Source organism: Camelus bactrianus, chromosome X (assembly GCF_048773025.1).
Source record: "Camelus bactrianus isolate YW-2024 breed Bactrian camel chromosome X, ASM4877302v1, whole genome shotgun sequence".
In the NCBI taxonomy this organism is placed as follows: domain Eukaryota; kingdom Metazoa; phylum Chordata; class Mammalia; order Artiodactyla; family Camelidae; genus Camelus; species Camelus bactrianus.
Window position 1 is genome coordinate 110,622,260 of NC_133575.1, and position 19,746 is coordinate 110,642,005.

Sequence of the window (19,746 nt, forward strand, 5' to 3'; positions counted from 1 at the left end):
TAGAAGCACCCAAACTTGGTGTATCCTTAGTCAGTTGCCCAAAATTCAATACACAGCCTCTGTAAAATTACATATCAGAGCAAAGAAAGTCTTAAAAGTTCTCCTCCACTAATATTATTGGGGAAACTTCAACTCTCATATTGAGTAGGTAACTTCAACTTGCTCCATCTACCAGAAATGCAATCCTGATTTAAAAAAAAAAAATATGTATAGGTGGTTGGGGTCAAGAGCCAGCACTTTTATATAAACCAATAAGTTAAAATTTTTACATTAAAGCTATTAGTTTGCTGTCTGTGTCTGGTTTTGCATTTATGTACGGATGCCTGGTCTTTTCCTACTTCAGATAATATTACAATATCAGACTATAAAATGCTTTAAGGGAACTCTATTCTGACTGGCTTAGAGATAAGTAAGTACTTCTATAAGTTAAATATTCCTAAAATTCTCAAAAATTAAGGAAATTTAACATCTAATACTTTAAAAAATATTCTTACAGAAACTAACTCAAAAATTAAAAAAACCTCAATTTCACATAATTTAAATCTTGGCAAACAAGACTAGTTGAATAAAATCGGTTATGTCTTCTGAGTTACCAAGTTTAGATAAAATATAAACATACATTTTTATTCTATTTGGGATATTCTTCCTAAACTTATACAGGTTTATTGATTGAGTACACAAGCACTACAGCTGTTAAATATTTAAGATTATAAAAAATGTAAATTTATGTCTAAACAAATTAAATCATTATCCTGGCAAACTTTATTTTGACACTGATTATGTTTTGTGATATGTTAGCTTGAAAACAGTTTTCAAGATTTTTGGTAAGTGAAACCCTTAGACCTATGCTAAGTTAATTAATGAATATTCATTAAATAACTAGATCCCTTTTAAATAAGATAAAATACTGAAATATTAATTACTAACCATACTTTTAAGGCTATATATGTTTGGGTCTATTAATGAATGTATTTATTTCTACCTCATTGAAAAGCTGTACTATAAAAGATAGTTATGGCTGTATTCTTAAGCTCTGTTAATCTGCCACAAAATACTGATGTATGACAGAAATTCACTATTATCCACTTCCAACTTTTCTCTAAACTAAAAGTTACTGTGAATGAATGTTATAATCAATATATGAATAAAACTCTACTAGGAACAATAGTAACGTATAGAAACAACTTTGTATGCAAAGTATGAAAGATATGTTTTTATTAAGGAAAGAAATAGTTTTGTCCTAAAGTAAAAAATGACTGGTTGTCCCAAAATAAAAGACAAGAAAATGTAGGATAAAATTTAAGTAGATATAAAAAGTTATAAATGGGAATTTTATTTGTGGTGTTCACACCTAGCAAAAGATTAATGGATTTGTTTATAATTTTTAAAAAGTAACTTTAATATCAAATTTTACATCACTACAAAACTGGAATGTGGTTTTCTCTCTGTCAAATGACAAAATGTTCTTGGACTGTTGATCTACTCTTTTTGAAGCTGAAGTATAGTTAATTTACAATATTATATTAGTTTCAGGTGTACAGCATAGTGATTCAGGATTTTTGCAGATTAGACTCCGTTATAAGTTATTATAAGATAATGGCTATAATTCCCTGTGCTATACAAATTATCCTTGTTGCTTATCTGTTTTATATAACTGTTAACCCTATACCCTTAATTTGACTCTCCCCTCTTCCTTTGGTAACTGAAAGTTCATTTCTTATATCTATGAATCTCTGTTTTGCATATACATTCATTTGTATTATTTTTTAGATTCCACATACTCTTAAGAAATTATAAAAGTTTTTCTTTGACTTCTACGTAATTTGCCTAAAATGCAGAAATACTGGGTTTTAGAGTAATTCCCTGTGCTTTTATATTGATTTTTATCATGTCCTTGATTATTTTAAGAAGCCAAAGTCTTCTCAGGGTTCTTTACAAACTCCCTCAATTTCCATGCTTTGCACTGGGAAATAACCGAGACTATGGACAGTCTTACCAGAATCACCGACATGATTACCATGAAACTACCTCAAGTCCGGCAACTGGGATTGGACATGGTTCTGGCTTCCCAAAGGGGCACTTATATGGTGGTCAGTGGTCAGAAGTGGTTGCTGTTCATATGTTCCCCAAAACATCTGTGATGTCTGGGCCATCACCAAAAATATTCAAAACACACACTGGAAAATTCGTCTGATCACCAATGTGATTGTCACTCTGCCATCTAAGGACACTTTGGGTCCAATGTCCTGGAATCTTTTTGGCTGACCCCTTCCAACCTCAGCTTTTGGTTTTATGACCTTATTTAACCCTTAGTAACCATTCTTTTCATTGTATTCCCAGGCATACTTCTCACCAGCACCTTATCTCTAAGACCCTCCAACAGCTCTCACTTGACAACATGCTCAACAGATATATAGCTAATTCTTCAAAGCCAACAGGAATATGAAGGCCAGTCCACCGCTGAAAACTATTTTGACCACCCTTACCCTCACGGTGACTTATTCTATCCGTATAGTGTCTAGGTACAGACTTGGCCTCTCAAACAGCAGCAGGGACTGACCAGGTGCTCACAACTCTCCATCACATACCCACTGACTTGCCTTGACCAGACTTTAGTCAGGCTTCTCTCGTCCTCACCAGCCCCTGAACTTTGGCTTTCCCCCAAACTTGAGGAAGCACTGAGATTCAGACATTCTTTGCTCCCTTAAGAACTCATGCTGAGAATCTACTCACTCTAGAGAGAAACACTTCCTATTAAACTGCCCCCATCATACTGTCTGCTCATCCTCACCACTTGCCCCACAGCGCGCGCACACGTGCGCGCACACACACACATGGTTCCTGTCAGAGAACTTGTGGTCAGAGCATTCTCCCTCCTGCAATAGTCTTTTCAAATCAGGTTTCTTCTTACATAAGTCTGGAGTTGAATTTATTTGACTGTAAAACGAACAGAAATTCTTTGGTGTAATGTTTCTTACTTAACAGATATTAATGAAACCCCTGCTGTGTTTCAGGCACTGTTGTGGGTACAAGGGACACATCAGTAACTAAAGATACATAGACCCCTGCCCTCATGGGCCTTACATTCTAGTCAAAGAAGAACAACAAAATAGTGAATTATACAGCATAGACAGAAACTCTGGGGTTATGAGAAATGGGGAGTTTTCCTCCCCAGAGGTTAGTGAGGGAAGGCCTTGTTAATCCAGGGTATTTAAGCAAGGACTCAAAGAAGTGAGGGACTGGCCTTGTGGCTATCTTGGGGAATAAATTCTAGGCAGAGGAAACAGCCAGGGCCAAAGGCCCAAATTGGCATTTATTGTCTGTGCCCTTCTGAAAAAGCTGAGGCTGGCACAGGTGGAACCAGGGCAGTGAGGAGGAGAGGAGAAAGGGGTGAGCTGCTGGGGAGAGAGAACGAGGCAGGAAAAGGAGGAAAGTAATATTAAATTAATTTTTCCATTTATGTGATGAATTGGTTCGTAGTACACAAACTGTTCCGTGCTGTGGTGGTAAAGAGGAGAGGCATTTGTCATAGTCGAAAGGCAAGGAGGTGGGAAGACACCTGAGATGAATCCTAAAACACCCGAAGTAGACAACCAAGTGAGAGGAGGGGAAAGTGTCTTCCAGACCAAGGGCAGGGGGAGAATCTGCACAGGGACTGAGACCCAAGAAAGCTGGTTCTTCAGGAGTTGAATATGACTGGAATCTAGGGTATGATGGGGGAATTGGGAAGAAACGTGGCCTTGGAAATATAAAGAAGTGAGAACTTGAAGGGACACCTGGGCTTATGTTAATTTAATGTCTGTATTTCTCTGCTTTGAAAGAGCATTAATGTTATCTGATTGCAAATATATACTCAATGCAAAACAGTTTGGAAATGCAAAAAAAGTATAAAAAATGAAATTAGAGAGCACCATTAAGGCCATCTCACAGAAGTACATACTGTTAGTATTTTGGTTTTTATTGTTATACCTGAAATGCTTATAATGTATATAATACATACTTTATATTATATATTATATATGTTATATAATGCTAAAATGTATATAATACACATATATTTGGGTGGGCATAGAAACATAAATTAATATTTTTATTTATAGAGATTGAATCAAACTACACACTATATTGTAGCTTTCCTTTTCAACACAATATATTGGGAGAATCTCCATCTCAACAAACACGTGTCTGCCATTATCTCTAAGGATTGCTCTAGTGTTAATATTTTTGCTCCCATAGTCCATGCAAGTTCCAGGAAGACTGGGACCACATGTGTCTTGTTCATTGTCATGTCCCTAGCATCTAGCACAGTGTCTGGAAAAAATACCTTAGTAATATACTTAATTAACAGTAGGTTTTCAGATTATTTTTAACCCTTGCTATTACAAACAGTACTGCTGTGGAGAACCATGTGTATAAATGTTTACAAACTTGTTGGCAATAGTTTTAGATTAAATGCCTAACAGTCAAAAGCCTAAGTAAAAATGTATGTTCTATTTCTTTTTACTAAAATATAGCTGATTTACAATATTATATTAGTTTCAATTGTACAGCATAGTGATTCAATATTTTTATAGGTTATACTCCATTTAAAGCTGTTACAAAATATTGGCCATATTCCCTGTGCTTTACAATATATCTGTGTAGCTTATTTAATTTATATGTAGTAGTTTGTACCTTTTAATCCCCTATCCCTGTGTTGTCCCTGACCCTACCCTTTCCCCAGTGGTAGCCACTAGTTCTCTAAATCTGTGAGTCTGTTTCATTTTTGTTATATTCACTAGTTTGTATTTTTTAGACTCCACATATAAGTGATAACATACAGCATTTGTCTTTCTCTGTCTGATTTATTTCCCTAAGCATAATACCCTCCAAGTCCATCTATGTTGTTGCAAATGGCAAAATTTCATTCTTTTTTATGGCTGAGTAATATTCCTGTGTGTGTGTGTGTGTGTGTGTGTGTGTGTGTGCGCGTGCACAAAATTTCATTCTTTTTTATGGCTGAGTAATATTCGCCACATCTTCTGTATCCATTCATCTGGACACTTGAGTTGCTTCCATATCTTGCCTATTGTAAATAATGCTGCTATAAATGTTGGAGTTCATGTATCTTGCGAATTAGTTTTTGTTTTCTTTTGACATATATCTAGGAGTGGAATTGCTGGGTCATATGGTAGTTCTCTTTTTAGTTTTTTGAGAAACTTCCATAATGTTTTCCATAGTGTCTGCACAAATTTACATTCTTAGTAACCGTGCACATAGGCTCCCCTTTCTCCACATCCTTGCCAACGTTTGTTATTTGTAGACTTTTTGATGATAGCCATCTGACAGGTGTCAGGTGATATCTCATTATAGTTTTGGTTTACATTTCACTTATAATTAGTGATGTTGAGCATCTTTTCATATGCCTGTTCGTCATCTGCATTTCCTTTTTAGAAAAATGTCTATTCAGTTTTTCTGCCAATTTTTAAATTGGGTTGTTTGGGGGGTTTTTTGATGTAAAGTTGTATGAGCTGTTTACATATGTTGGATATTAAGCCCTTATAGTCATATCATTTGCAGATATTTACTCCCATTCAGTAGATTGTCTTTTCATTTTGTCACTGGTTTCTTTTGCTGTGTAAAAGCTTTTAAGTTTAATTAGGTCCCATTTGTTTGTTTTTTGCTTTTGTTTCCTTTCCCTTAGTAGACAGATGAAAAATTATTGTTATGGTCTATGTCAAAGATTGCTCTGCCTACATTTTCTTCTAGGAGTTTCATAGTTTCCAGTCTTTTACTTAGGGTTTTAATTCATTTTGAGTTCATTTATTAGTTCTAATAGTTTTTCAGTGATGACTTTAGGGTTTTCTGTATGTGGTATCATGTCAACTATAAATATTGACAGTTTTGCTTCTTCCTTCTAATTTGGATGTCTTTTATTTCTTTTTCTTGAATTAGTGCTGTGGCTAGGACTTCCAATACTATGGTAAATAGAAGTGGCAAGAGTGGGCATCCTTGTCTTGTTCTTAATTTTAGAGGAAAATCTGAGCTTTTCACCAGTGAGTTTGTTAACTAGTTTGTTAACAACTTTGTCATAAATTGCCTTTAATGTGTTGAGGTATGCTCCATCTATAGTATGTTTGAGGAGAGTTTTTATCAGAATGAATGTTGATTTGTCAAATGCTTTTTCAGCATCTATTGAAATGATCATGTGATTTTTATCCTTCTCTTTGTTAATGTGGTGTGCCACACTGATTTGCAGATATTAAATCATCCTCGTATCCCTGGAATAAATCCAACTTGATCATGGTGTATGATGCTTTCAATGTGTTGTTGAATTTGATTTTCTAATATTTTGTTGAGAATTTTTACATCTACATTCAGCAGAAATATTAGCCTGTTTTTTTTTTTTTTTTTTGGTGACCTTCAATGTTTCTGTACAAAAATCAGCTGATAGCCTTATGGGGGCTCCCTTTTTTGTGATTTTGTGTTTTTCTCTTGATGCCTTTAGAATTTCTCTTTATCTTTAAATTTGTCATTTTAATTATGATATATCTTGTTGTAGGTCTGTTTGGGACCCTCTGTGCTTCCTGTATCTGGATATCTGTTTCCTTCTTCAGGTTTGAGAAGTTTTCAGCCATGATGTCATCAAATCTATTTTTGACCCCTTTCTCTCTCTCTTCTCCTTCTGCAACACCCTTTTAAAAATTTTTTTGCATTGTTAAATTAGGAATACACTTAAGTCTATGAAGTAACATGAACTTGGTACACTTGATGTTGTCCCAAAAGTCCCTTCAACTGCTCTCCTTTTTTATTTGTTTTTCTTTTAGCTGTTCCGATTGGGTGATTTTCATTATTCTATCTTCCAGATCTTTTATGCATTTCTCTGTATCATCTGGTCTGCTGTTAGTTCTGTCTAGTGTGTTTATTACTTCAATTATTGTAATCTTCATTTCTGACTGGTTCTTTTTTTATATTTTCTAGTTCTTTGTTCAAATCCTGACTGTGTTCATCTATTCTTTTCCCTAGTTCAGTTAGCATTCTTATTACTAATGCTTTGAACAATTTTGAACTATTTATCTGGTAAATTATTTACCTTTTCCTGTAGTTGTTTTTCTGTTTTTTTTCTAATTCTTTCATTTGAAAAAAATTCCTCTGTCCTCTCATTTTGCTTAAATTTCCTTATCTCTATGAAGTTAGGTGAAACAGTTATCTATCCTGGTCATGAAGGGGTGTCTTTATGTGGGAGCATCGCTTTTCAGTCTGCGTGTGCCTAGTGGATTTGCTGGGAGAGCTGGATCTGAAATGAACATGAGTCACGTCTTTCCCCATGTTTGCTGTCAGCTATCACTTTGGTGGCAAATGGGGCTGGAGGTGTGCAGCCAGAGCCAGAACCAGGTGTGAGCCTGGTCTTCTTCTGTGCTCAGCAGCCAACACTGCCCTATTGAGGGTGGAGTTGGGTCCCCAGTTGCTGGAGCAAAAGCCCTGAGTTTAGGGTCAGAGTTGTTTTCATTCCCTCAGGTGTGTGCTCTCTCCCCTCCCAGCTTTGGAAACTTTGCCCCAGAGGGGAGCAACACTGGAGCAAAGGGGCTGGAGCAGGTACTTAGTACCGGCGAAGGTGCACACCGGGGCAGCCTGAGCACAGCAGTTAGAGGCCAGACTACCGCCAGTGTGCCGCCTCCACGAGCACTGGTGATGGCTGCCCTCGCCCTCTTCAGTTTTAGGCTGGGCCTCAGCCAGCTCTGTCCCCTACTCCTGTCACTCTCCTCAGCAATGGCAGCCTTCATCCCTTGGTGGGGGATGCATCATGGAATAAGAGGGCCAGAGCAGGCATTCAGCCTGGGTTGGGGCACATCCCGGGACATTTGTAAGAAACCAGCCAGAGACCTGGGCAGATTCCATCTGCTTCCTCTGCTGTGTTTCGTGAGTGGCAAGTGTGTGGTGCTCTTCACAAATGGAGTCTGGGTTTCTTACAGCCATCTTGTTAGTCCCACTGGTTTTCAAACCAGCTAAGGGAACTAATCTTCCCAGTGTCCAACAATAGGGCTGGGGTTCCCAAGATGTAGTTTGAACCCCTCACTCCCCAGGGGCATCTCCAATCCCATATAATCCCCCTCCTGTGTGTGCCCTCTTAGGGGTGCAGGTCCCGACCTGATCACTTCTCCTCCCTTCCTACCCACTTCTGTGTGGACCTCCCTGTACAGCCTTGGTTGCATGAGAGTCTCTCTGCCAGTCTCCAGTTTGTTTTTAGTGAGAACTCCTCTACATGTAGAGGTATTTTTGATGTGAGCTCAACATCTTCCTAGTGCACCATCTTAATCCCCTCAAATGTATGTTCTTTTCAAGGTTTTTATATGAATTGCCAGGCTACCTTTCAGAAAAGTTTTTATTGCCAGTTCTTAGTCTCACCAAAAATAGGTGAGAATGCCATTGTCCTCACACATCTGCCAACCCAATATAGGAATAGTATTATTCATTTTTGCAAATATGATATGTGAAAAATTAATGTCAGTTTAAAATATGTATATATTCGATTACTAGTAAAATAGAAAGTCTTTTTATATTTTATTGATATTATCACTTGTAATTTTTCTTTTCTGAATTTCTTTATCACATCCTTTGCTGTTTCTCATTTTGTGTTTGTCTTTCACTTTTTTATGATGGCCTTTTATTTATAAAAAAAAAACTATTGGCATTTTTTTTCTAGGCAGCAAATATTGGAGTTGCTTCTGCCGCATTAATTTTACCCTTTCCTAACTGTATAGCATTCATGTGGTTTCAGATGGATTAACCCTACTCCCAGCTCCAGTAGTAGACTGGGATTGGTCTAACCTATAGAGAATGATTCCATCTTCTTTCCTTGCTGATTATTAGTTTAGGCACCAGCACCTAATGTGGGCTTAGGCGAATCAGTGATTGGTTCAGAGGTGACAAGTAGCCCTCCAGTGTAGGAAGTCTAAGCTAAGGGAATTTGGTTAGTTACACCCTGCTGTCCACAATGATAGGCACTAGCCCAAGCGTAAGTGAATCAGATGATGGAAATACTCCCTGAACTTAGTGATTGGGTTTAAGAGTGACCTAATCTGAAATAAGCTTAAGATGTTTTTGATGGTTATGGGAAGTAGAACATTTTCTCCTCTTGGAACGAAAAAGGGATAATATAGCCCCAGTTGCCAGTCACAAACATGTTGTGATTTTGAAGGATGCCAAACTGAGAATGAAGCCAATACTAGAAAGTGTACGGAATCAAGAGGAACACAGACAATTAGACCCAGAGCTCTGATACAACTGTACTAGAAATCTATTCAAACTGAGAAAATAGAATTTTCTAAAAATATTATAAGGCACCTTGTTTAAGTTGTACTTTCTTTCACTCATAACTAAAATTACCTGGATGTGGTAGTCTTATAATTTTCGTGATTTTTCCAGTTTTTCATTTGTCACTTATCATTGTTCATAATACTTTTCATAATGTTACTTTTTAAAATGCTTTGCCGTTTATGCAAGTCTATTGTTCCTGATGTATTTTTTAAACTATGACATTTGTCCCAGCTGTCATCCAAAGTCTGTGATAAGTCTCAAAAGCCAGGCAAAATTTCAAGGTGTTATTTCTTCACTACCGCTCTACACATAACAAAATGTGTAATACCTTATTTCTCAGTGTTCATGTTTCTCCTTAGCCAAAATAGATCATATGATCTCTTTAGATCCTTACTTTTCTATTCTGTGAGTTTTATTTTATTTAGCCAATTAAAGAATTCTGGCTGTGGACTTCTTTTGAGACATTCTTGGGCTCTTAAGCAGAGACAGAATACTGTTGCTAGATAGTATTTAGTTTGCCCAAGTCCAATTCTGTATACAGTTGTTGGTGTTATTTTAAGAACATCGTCTACAATTTCACAGCATATCTCAAACATCAGTATAAAATGATGAGCTATTGAATTTTAATTTTTAAAAATAAATAACTTTCTATGCATAAGTAGGCTTTAAGAAATAAAAACAGGTGTACACAAGAAGTATAATAATCTGTCAACAAAATTATGTGAGAGATAAGTGTTCATTTCATCTCCAAATGGAGACAATTAGAATTTCCTTCAACTTTTAATTGCGTGAAAAAAGAATTTCAGGATCTCCATATCAGTGGAAATAACAAATCATGCACAAGGATAAATACAAATGAAGATAAAAATAGAAGAAAAATTTAATTAGTGCATTTGATTTTCTGTAATTTAAACTATATAAAGTGATTCTTAATCATAAAAAATGACATTGAAGACTTCTGGTTTCAGCTGTAAGATGTAAAGAACTTGAAAATCAAAACTCTCATCCTTAAAGCAAGAAAAAAGCTCAACAAACTAAAAACAAATGACTTTTCCTGGACCCACCAGAGTATTAAAGTCACAGGGCAAAACCCACTTCCAAATCTGGAAAACAAGCAAATACAGAGAATCCCAGCTGAGATCAGCTTACTTGGAATGGAAGACACTTGAGTCACAAACTGGAAAGTACACTTAACAGAAACTTTGATGAATTGCTAGAGGCTGAGTGTGGCCTACAGTGAGTATGAGAAATTCCTGGGGGCTGTATTGTTTAGGAAAGCCTCCATGCCTTCACGGGGTCCAGGAGTCCAACAGGTTCTCTTGGTGAAGAGTCAAAAAAACATTCCTTTATGGCTCTGGCAGGAAGAGGAGAAACGTCTCCACTTTGAGCTAGAGCATTATCTATAACAAAGGCCTACTCTCTGAGGGAAAAGGTTTTACCAGAATCTTCTCAGAAGCAAGCAAAGGGTAATTATTCAACTCCAGTCCTTTGTAGCTTTCCTGTATCACCCAATAGGGAGGGGAGGCTGAGAAACACTTGTGAAGGCACAGCCCAGGGACACCTAAAAGACAGATGTAATAAGATAAAAGAGCATTGCTTCTCCCTGTACCTTACCATACAATTAACAGTGCTCCCATATACTAAGAGTGGATGACAGCTCAAAGAGCAGCAAGGTGCTTCTATTATTTAAGGAAGCATTTTTAGGGAAACCCAAAGCCAACAGGACAGAAAAAAATCAAGGACTAGAACTAGAGGAAGTTGAAACCTCTGGCACCTACAGCTATAGCAAACATTAAACAAGATCAGCTCATAGTCAGGTTAGCATAAAACCTGGCAGTGTTGACCTTAACCAGAGTTCTATGATCCTGGAAAACAGTTACTATTAAAGAAATCCCACCACCCTGCTCAGACTTGCAGGTCACCCCTTTATTTACCCAGAACAAGACCAGGCACTGACCCTACAAATTCCCATTCTTTGTCTTATAAATGATTAATTAGCTGAACTGTTTGTCCCCGCTGGTCAATGAGAACATAATGCCTACTGACTTGACCAAATTTTAGTCCTGAACTTTGACTCACCCCTAAGTTTAAACAGACTTTGGAGTGCTTAAACAAACATTGGAAACAAATGTTGGAACAATGATCCCTTCTGAAAATGAGCTGACCATAAGGAAATACATTTCCAGCTTCAGTTTCTAGTCACAGCATCTTATGAATATGAGCATCACATGAACTGTCTGATCATGCCACTGGTTCATCTCACTCCCCAATAGCCAATTCTTTCTAGCCTTGTTACCACAAAATAAAATCCCTTTCTGGCTGACCTTGGAGACATTTTTTGGATTTTGTGCACTCTACCTACTGCAATCATCTTTTCAAATAAAGTCCCTCCTTACTTTAGTGCTTATTTGTTTTTTATCCAGCAAAACTCATGATAAAGGCCAATTTACCTCAGTCCCTGTGATGGTTAGCTTTCTGTGTCCACTTGGCTTGGCCATAGTGTCTAGAGATGTGGTCACATGTTTAAGTTTGTGTAACTACCTCCACAGTCAAGGTGCAGAGCTGTTTCATCACCACAAAGGAGCTCCCTTGGGTGTCCTCTTTATACTTGCACCACCCCCTAGATCCCGCCACCATGGGGGAATTTTAAGCAGGAGAGTAGGAGAATCTGAGAGCTATCAGCTGGATTGAGGGTATGCCTATCCAACATCGGGTGCCCTAGAATCCTTTGACAAAGTAAGTGAACTATGAATGTATATTGTTTTTTATTTGTTTTATTTAGAGACATTCATTTTAGAGTACTTTTACGTTCACAGCAAAGTTGAGTGAAAGGTACAGATATTTCCCAAATACCTCCTGCACCCACACAGATATAGCCTCCCCCATTATCAACATCCCCCACCAGCATGGGACATTTGTTACAACTGATGAACTTACATTAATACATCATTAGCACTCAAAGTCCATAGTTTGCATTAGTGTTCACTCTTGGTGTTTTAGATTCCATGGATTTGGGCTGATGTATAATGACATGTGCGCATCATTATAGTATCATACAGACTATTTTCACTGATCTAAAAGTCCTTTGTGCTCTGCCTATTCATCCACTCCCTGCCCCCTGCAACCACTGATCTTTTTACTGTCTCCATAGTTTTGCCTTTTTCATAATGTTATATAGTTTGAATCATACAGTATGTAGCTCTTTCAGATTGACTTCTTTCACTAACTAATATGCATTTAAGTTTCCTCCATTTCTTTTCATGGTTTGATAGCTCATTTATTTTTAGTACTGAATAATATTTCATTATCTGAATGTACCACACTTTATCTATTCACCTACTGAAGGACATCTTGGTTGCTTCTAAGTTTTGACAATTATGAATAAGTCTGCTGTAAATATTTGCATGCAGGTTTTTGTATGGATGTAAGTTTTAAACTCCTTTGGGTAAATACCAGGGAGCATGATTACTGGATTGTATGGTAAAAGTATACTTAGTTTTGTAACAACCACAAAACTGTCTTCTAAGGTGGTTGTAACATGTTGCATTCTCACTAGCAATGAATGAAGGTTCTTGTTGTTCCACATCCTTGCCAGCATCTGGTGTTGTCAGTGTCATGGATTTTGGCCATTCTAATAGATGCGTGCTGGTATTTCATTGTTGTCTTAATTTGCATTTCCCTGATGACGTATGGTGTGGAGCATCTTTTCATACACTTTTTTCCCATCTGTATATCTTTTTCAGCAAAGAATCTCTTAAGATCTTTGGTCTATTTTTTTAATCAGGTTGTTTTTTCCTTATTGTTGACTTTTAAGAGTTCTTTGTTTATTTTAGATAATAGTCCTTTATCAAATGTGTCTTTTGCAAATATTTTCTCCCAGTCTGTGGCTTATCTTTTCATGGTCTTGACATTGTATTTCATAGAGCAGACATTTTTCACTTTAATGAAGCCCAGCTTATCGATTATATCTTTCATGTCTCATGCCTTTTGTGTTGTATCTAAAAAGTCACCACCATACCCAAGGTCATCTAGGTTTTCTCCTATGTTATCTTCTAGGAGTTTCATAGTTTGCATTTTACATTTAGGTCTGCATATATATATACACCATTTCAGTGGAGAACCCTGACTATTATATTCCGTATTACCTGATACATCATCTGGATTTCAACAAAAAATTGCAAAGCATCCTGAAAGGCAAGACAGAAACACAGTCCAAAGAGACTAATCAAACATCAGAATAAGACTCAGATATGATACAGATTTTGGAATTATCAGACAGGGTAATTTGAAATAACTTTAATTAATATGTTAAGGAGTCTAAAGGAAAAAGTGGACAATGTGTGAGAACAAATGAGTAACATTAACAGAAAGATGGAAATGCTAAGAAGCTGTTAAGAGGAAATGATAGAAATCAAGTATGCTGTAACAGAAATGAATAATACCTTTGATGGGCTCATAAACAGGCTGGACGGAGCCAAGGAAAGATTCAGTAAGCTTAAAGATATGTCAATAATAGAACCTTTCTAAACTGAAATGCAAAGAGGAAAAAAGAAGCAAAGGAACAGAACAGAACAGAACATCCAAGAACTGTGGATAATTTCAGGATAAGTACAAAAGTTTATATTTATATATATAATTTGTATCTATATAAATAATATATGTGATATTAAAAGTCCAGAAAACCAAAGACAAAGTGAAAATTTGAAAGAAGTTAAAGGAAAAAAAGCCTAACCTATAGAGGAACAAGAACAAGAGTTTTTCAGGGGACTTATAAAAGACCACACAAACAAGAAGAGAGTAGAGTGGAATATTTAAAGTATTGAAAAAAATGGATACCAACCTAGTGTTCTGTATCCAGTGAAATTATTCTTTAAAAGTGAAGAAGAAATATAGACTGATTCATAAAAAAGAAGGAATTTATCTCCAGCAGCTTTGCCCTGCTAGTAATGTTAAAAGTTCTTCAAGGAGGAGAAAGATGATATAGGTCATAAATTTAGATCTACATAAAAAAGAAAACATCAGAGAAAGGATACATGAAGGGAAAATAAAGTCTTCTATTTTACTTACTCTTAACTGATCTATTGTATAACAGTCAAAAGTAATAATTCAGTGTAATTAGGTGATTATATCATATGGATAAGTAAAATGAATGACAGCAATGTTATAAGGGGCAGGAAGGAGGAATTGGGTACATCTGTTATGTTACCTTCATTATCCATGAAATGATATAGTTATTTGGAAGTTGACTTGGATCGGTTGTAATTTTATATTGCAAACTCTTGGATAACCACTAAAACATTGAGAAAGTGTATTACACTTCAATGGGTGAGGAAAAGCTGAAATGAACTCAGGGAAAAATATCTACACCACTAAAACACAGAAGCCTTTTAAAAAGAATGTGCAATTAGCATTTAACCAAAAGCAAGAGGAAAACAAATCAATTTATGAAAAGAGAAAGTAATATGATGTTAGTATCTCCAGTCTGATACACAGATAAATAAAAAGTAGACCTATTGGCAGTATTCATTCATGAAAAAAATCCCCCAGCTTTTAAGCCTCTTACATTAAAAACATCTACAGCACAGTGGTCACATGTGGCATAATTAAGGACAAGACATACTTGGTAATGGCAAAACCATTAGGTCAGCTTCTGAAAATAATTGAAGAAATTAGAAAATTTGGAAAATACACATAAGAATGCATTAAAACTAATTGTTCAAAATCCTACTTCCTGGTAAAGGTTTATTTTAAAAAATTTTTAATTTTTACTGTAAGCTCATTTTAAAATTGAGATGATTAGAATTTATGACATGGGGTGTTTCCTCTTGTTTATGTTTCAAGATTTTGTACTTGGTCTGGTTTGGTGTTTCCCATTCAAAAAAACGAACTTTGTTGTGATCCCATGGCCTCCATGAAGTATTTTTGTCAATTTTTATTGATGTAAATGTTTTCCTGTATGTATTATTCTTTTGCTTTTTGTTTATTTAGTATGCAATTTGAAATATTTTAAAGTCAGATAGAATGAGGTCAAATTCATTCATTCATTCAAGAAATAGTTATCAGTCACCTACTTTGTGCCAGGTATGCTATTGGGTACTTGGGATACATCAGTAGACACAATAGAGAATAATTCTTGTTTTTGTGAAACTACATTGGGGAGAATTAATACCTTACATGTTGCACAGAAGTCTTATTTAATCCTCTTGATAATTACATTGTGTATTAAAAAACATTTTATATAAGGAAACTGAGCCCTAGAAAGGTCAATGACTTGTGAACATCACATGTCTGATAAAAAGCTGGGCCAAGTTTATAACCTAATTTTGCCTTTGACTTTCTGGATAACTTCAGGAAATGGCATTGTTCTTGTTACAGGAATGATGATGCTATATTTGAGTGAAGAATGTTTCTAAAAGCAAATGGGAAAATGACCAAGCATAGCTATTGAGCCCCAGTCCTGCCTGTTCAATCTTTCAGGATTTAATGGTCAATCACTGATTTCTGATAAATCTTCCTTTCTTCCAGTATTTAGGGCAGACATATTATCTTCAGATGCTAGAGTTTGTATGAGAATCAAAATACCTTAGGCACTTAGACCCAGTATTTTAGAAGGGCCTTTGTTTACAGAGATCCTAACATAAATAGATGAATGTTTATAGTGGATCTTAAATCATAAGAAAAAAGCCCATAGGACCAAAATATATGAGAATGTAATAAAGCAATGCATTTTCTTATCATGATAGGTCATGTTCTAATCAGAAAACAATTTTTCTCATAATCCATCCCTTTGAAACTACGCAAAAAGTGAGTATTTTGGAAGAATTATATAGCTTGTTTTTATAAAGAGAAATTTATCTCTATTTTTCTATAATTTCCCTCTTTGGGGAGAGAGTTAGATAATGATATGTTGATTACACACTGTGATGGATAGCAATAAAGAGTAAAAACAAAAATAAACTATACATCCCCAAAGCAGGTTTTGTTTTGATCTTGATACAGACTCTTCTTTTTATGTTTTGTTTGGTTTTATATGGTTTCCCATGAATGATTTCTTTCATTCATATGGATTTAACTTCTTACTATACTTCAGTAACTGCTATTCTCAATTTTCTCCTGAGCTTTTTGACCATATTTTTCAACTACTAGCTGGATATCTCCATCTGGGTGACACAGAGGCAATTAAAGCAGAGCGGGCCTAGAAGCACATTATCTTCTCCCATACAAATGACCCTTTTTATGTTAACCGAGACCAGTTAATGTTGCCACTATGGATGTTCCATCTCTCAAGATAGATAGAAGTCATCCTTAGTTCCTTACTGTCTCTAATCTCCCGTTGTCGATATGTCTTGTCAATTCCATTCACATGACTCAAATACACTGCCTCTAATACATCTACAATGCTTTAGTTCATGTACTACTGAGATCTTGCCTAGACTTTTGAAATACTAACCTACCATAGTTGTGATTTACCCAAGTGAGTATAAAAGTGCAGTTAGAAAGAGACATGCATGCAATTAATGATTCTGATAATTGACTATATAATGCAATCTGGATAATGAGGGATCTGAGGATATAAGTGGGGTGGCAGATAACAAAATGTTGTAGGTTCAATGTATTAGATGCCCTAGAGTGGTCAAAGAATGTTTTAGACTTTATTATTTCCAGTAACTGCAACTCTTCCACAATTCCCATTTCTACAAATTAGGAGGTTGTAGTCAAGGAATGGGATTATGAAATAGTTGTGATTACTGGATATAAAAAAAGTCTGGGATATGACCATGGAGTGACTAAGTAAGGGGGTGGAAAACAGTTTCACTGGAGTAGAGGAAAAGGAACTGCGAAGACAGAGGACTGGTAGGACCATCTTTGTTTATGTTGAAATTGCCCACAATTAAGACAGGAGTTGTGTTGGAGACAGTGACTGGGAGCTAAGGGTCTATAAATGCCTGCAACAAAGAGGAGGGACAATGGGGTCTCTGCTATGAAGAGGTGAGATATTTTGCAAATGGAGGAGTTTATGTTGATGGTGATAATTTCCAAAGGGCCCAGTGAATGAGTTTCAGGAGTTGAGAGGATGTGGGAGAAATGGTCAGAAAAGAAGATGCAGAATGGCTTCCAGAGTCCATGAAATGAAGGAGGGATGTCTCAGGACTCTTGGCTTCTTTTGGTAACTGGCATCAAAATATATAAAAAGCGAGAGGAAATTTATTTATTTTTTTATTGTGAAAAACATGAATTCTAAACTTAAATTTTAAGTGTACAGTACAGTCTTGCTAAATAGATGCACATTGTTATACAGCAGACTTCTAGAAATTGTTCATCTTGCATGACAAGCTTGATACCCACTGAACAGCAACTCCCCATTTTGCAATCCCTGCAACCCCTGGCAACCACCGTTCTATCTGCTTCTATGAGTTTGACTACTTTAGATACCTTATATACATGGGATCATGAAGTATTGGTCCTTCTGTGACTGTCTTATTTCACTTAGCATAATGTCCTCAAGGTTCAACCATATTGTAGCATGTGGATTTCCTTCTTTTTAAAAGCTGAATAATATTCTATTGCATGCATAAAGCATACTTTATCTATTCATCTGCCAATGACTGCTTCCACCTCTTTTCTGTTGTAAATAATGCTTCAATGAATATGAGACTGCATATATCTCTTCAAGATCCTGATTTTATTTTTTTCTAATATATACTCAGAAATAGGATTGCTTATTTTCAATTTTTTTGAGGAACGTCCATACTGTTTTCCCTAGTGGCTGCACCAATTTGCATTCCCAGCAACAGTGCACAAAGGTTTCCTTTCTCCACACCCTCTCGCCAGCACTTGTTATCTTTTGTCTTTTTGATGATAGCCATTCTGACAGGAGGGAGGTGATATCTTATTGTGGTTTTGATTTGCATTTACCCGATGACTAGTGATATAGAACATTTTTTCATGAACCTTTTGGCCATCTGTATGTCTCCTTTGGAAAAAGTGTCTACTTAGGCCCATTTTTTAAATCCAGTCGTTTGTTTTTTTTGTTTTTTTTTTTGAGATTGAATTGTATGAGCTGTATACATAAACAGTATTTTGAATATAAACCCAAACTGCTGCTCCCTTTATCCATTCATCTATTGATGGGGATTTGAGTTACTTCAATATCTTGGCTATTGTCTCTACCAGTGGGATTTTTCCTTTCTTATAAATTCTTACTTCTTATTGCAGCCTTTTCTTTTCCACTTAGAGAGGACACTTTAATATTTCTTTTAGGGTAGGTTTAGTACTGATGAACTCTTTTAGTTGTTGCTTGTCTGAGTTCTTTATCTTCAATTCTAAATGATAATCTTACTGGATAGAGTATTCTAGGTTGTACGTTTTTCCCTTTCAGTAATTTGAATATATCATGCCACTCCCTTCTGGCCTGCAAAATTTCTGCAGAGAAATCAGCTGATAGCCTTATGGGGGTTCCCTGGTGTATGACTCTTTGTTTTTGTCTTACTATCTTGGTAATTCTGTCTTAATCTTTAACTTTTGTTATTTTAATAATGGTATATCTGGGTGTGGGTATGTTTGGCTTCATCTTGTTTGGGACTCTGTGCTTCCTATACCTGGATATCTGTTTCCTTCTTCAGGTTTGGAAAGTTTTCACCGATAACTCCTTCAAATACCTCTTCAGCCCTCTTCTCTCTCTTTTCTCCTTCTTGGGCTGTAATGTTGAATGTTAATATGTTTGACGTTATCCCAGTGATCTCTTAAACTGTTCTCATTTCTGCTTTTCTTTTTGCTGTTCTGATTGAGCGATTTCCATTATTCTAACATCCAGATCACCTATGCATCCTTGTGTATCACCTCAGCTGCTGTGTTTTTCATTTCAGTTATTGTTTTCTTCAGTTCTGTCTGGTTCTTTTTGATACTTTCCAGTTCCTTGTTCAAATTCTCACTGTGTTCATCTATTCTTTCCCCTAATTCAGTTAGCATCCTTATTACTAATGCTTTGAACTCTTTATCTGATAAATTATTTATCTGTTTCTTTAGTTGTTTTATCAGTCTATAAGTTGAGACCAGTTCCTCTGTCTTCTCATTTTGCTAACTTCCTCTGCCTCCATGAATTTAGGTGAATCAATTACCCATCACATCTTGAAGGGGTGTCCTTGTGTGGGAGCATCCCTGTACCTTCTGCATGTACCTAGTGACTTTGATGGGACAGTTGGATTTGATGTGAACACAAGTCATTTTTCCTCAAGGGGTGCCAGCAGCTATCACCTTGATAAGCAGTGGGGCTGGAGAAGGAGAGGCTAGGGCTGGAGCCAGGTGTGAGATAAAGGCTTCCTCTCTGCTCAGTGGCCTTCACAGCCCTACTGGGGGCAGGGTCAGGTCCCAAGTTCCTGGAGCAGCAGCACTGAGTGTCAGGCCCAAGCTGGCTCTGTTCCCTTCAAGTGTGTGCTCTCCCCTCTCCTA

General features: G+C 36.4%; 1 long non-coding RNA gene across 1 annotated transcript in view; it reads left to right on the plus strand.

The window, feature by feature from the left end:
- Positions 1 to 19,746, plus strand: part of LOC141576434 (uncharacterized) — a 153,922-nt gene that overhangs the window by 2,475 nt on the left and 131,701 nt on the right. The window lies entirely within an intron of this gene.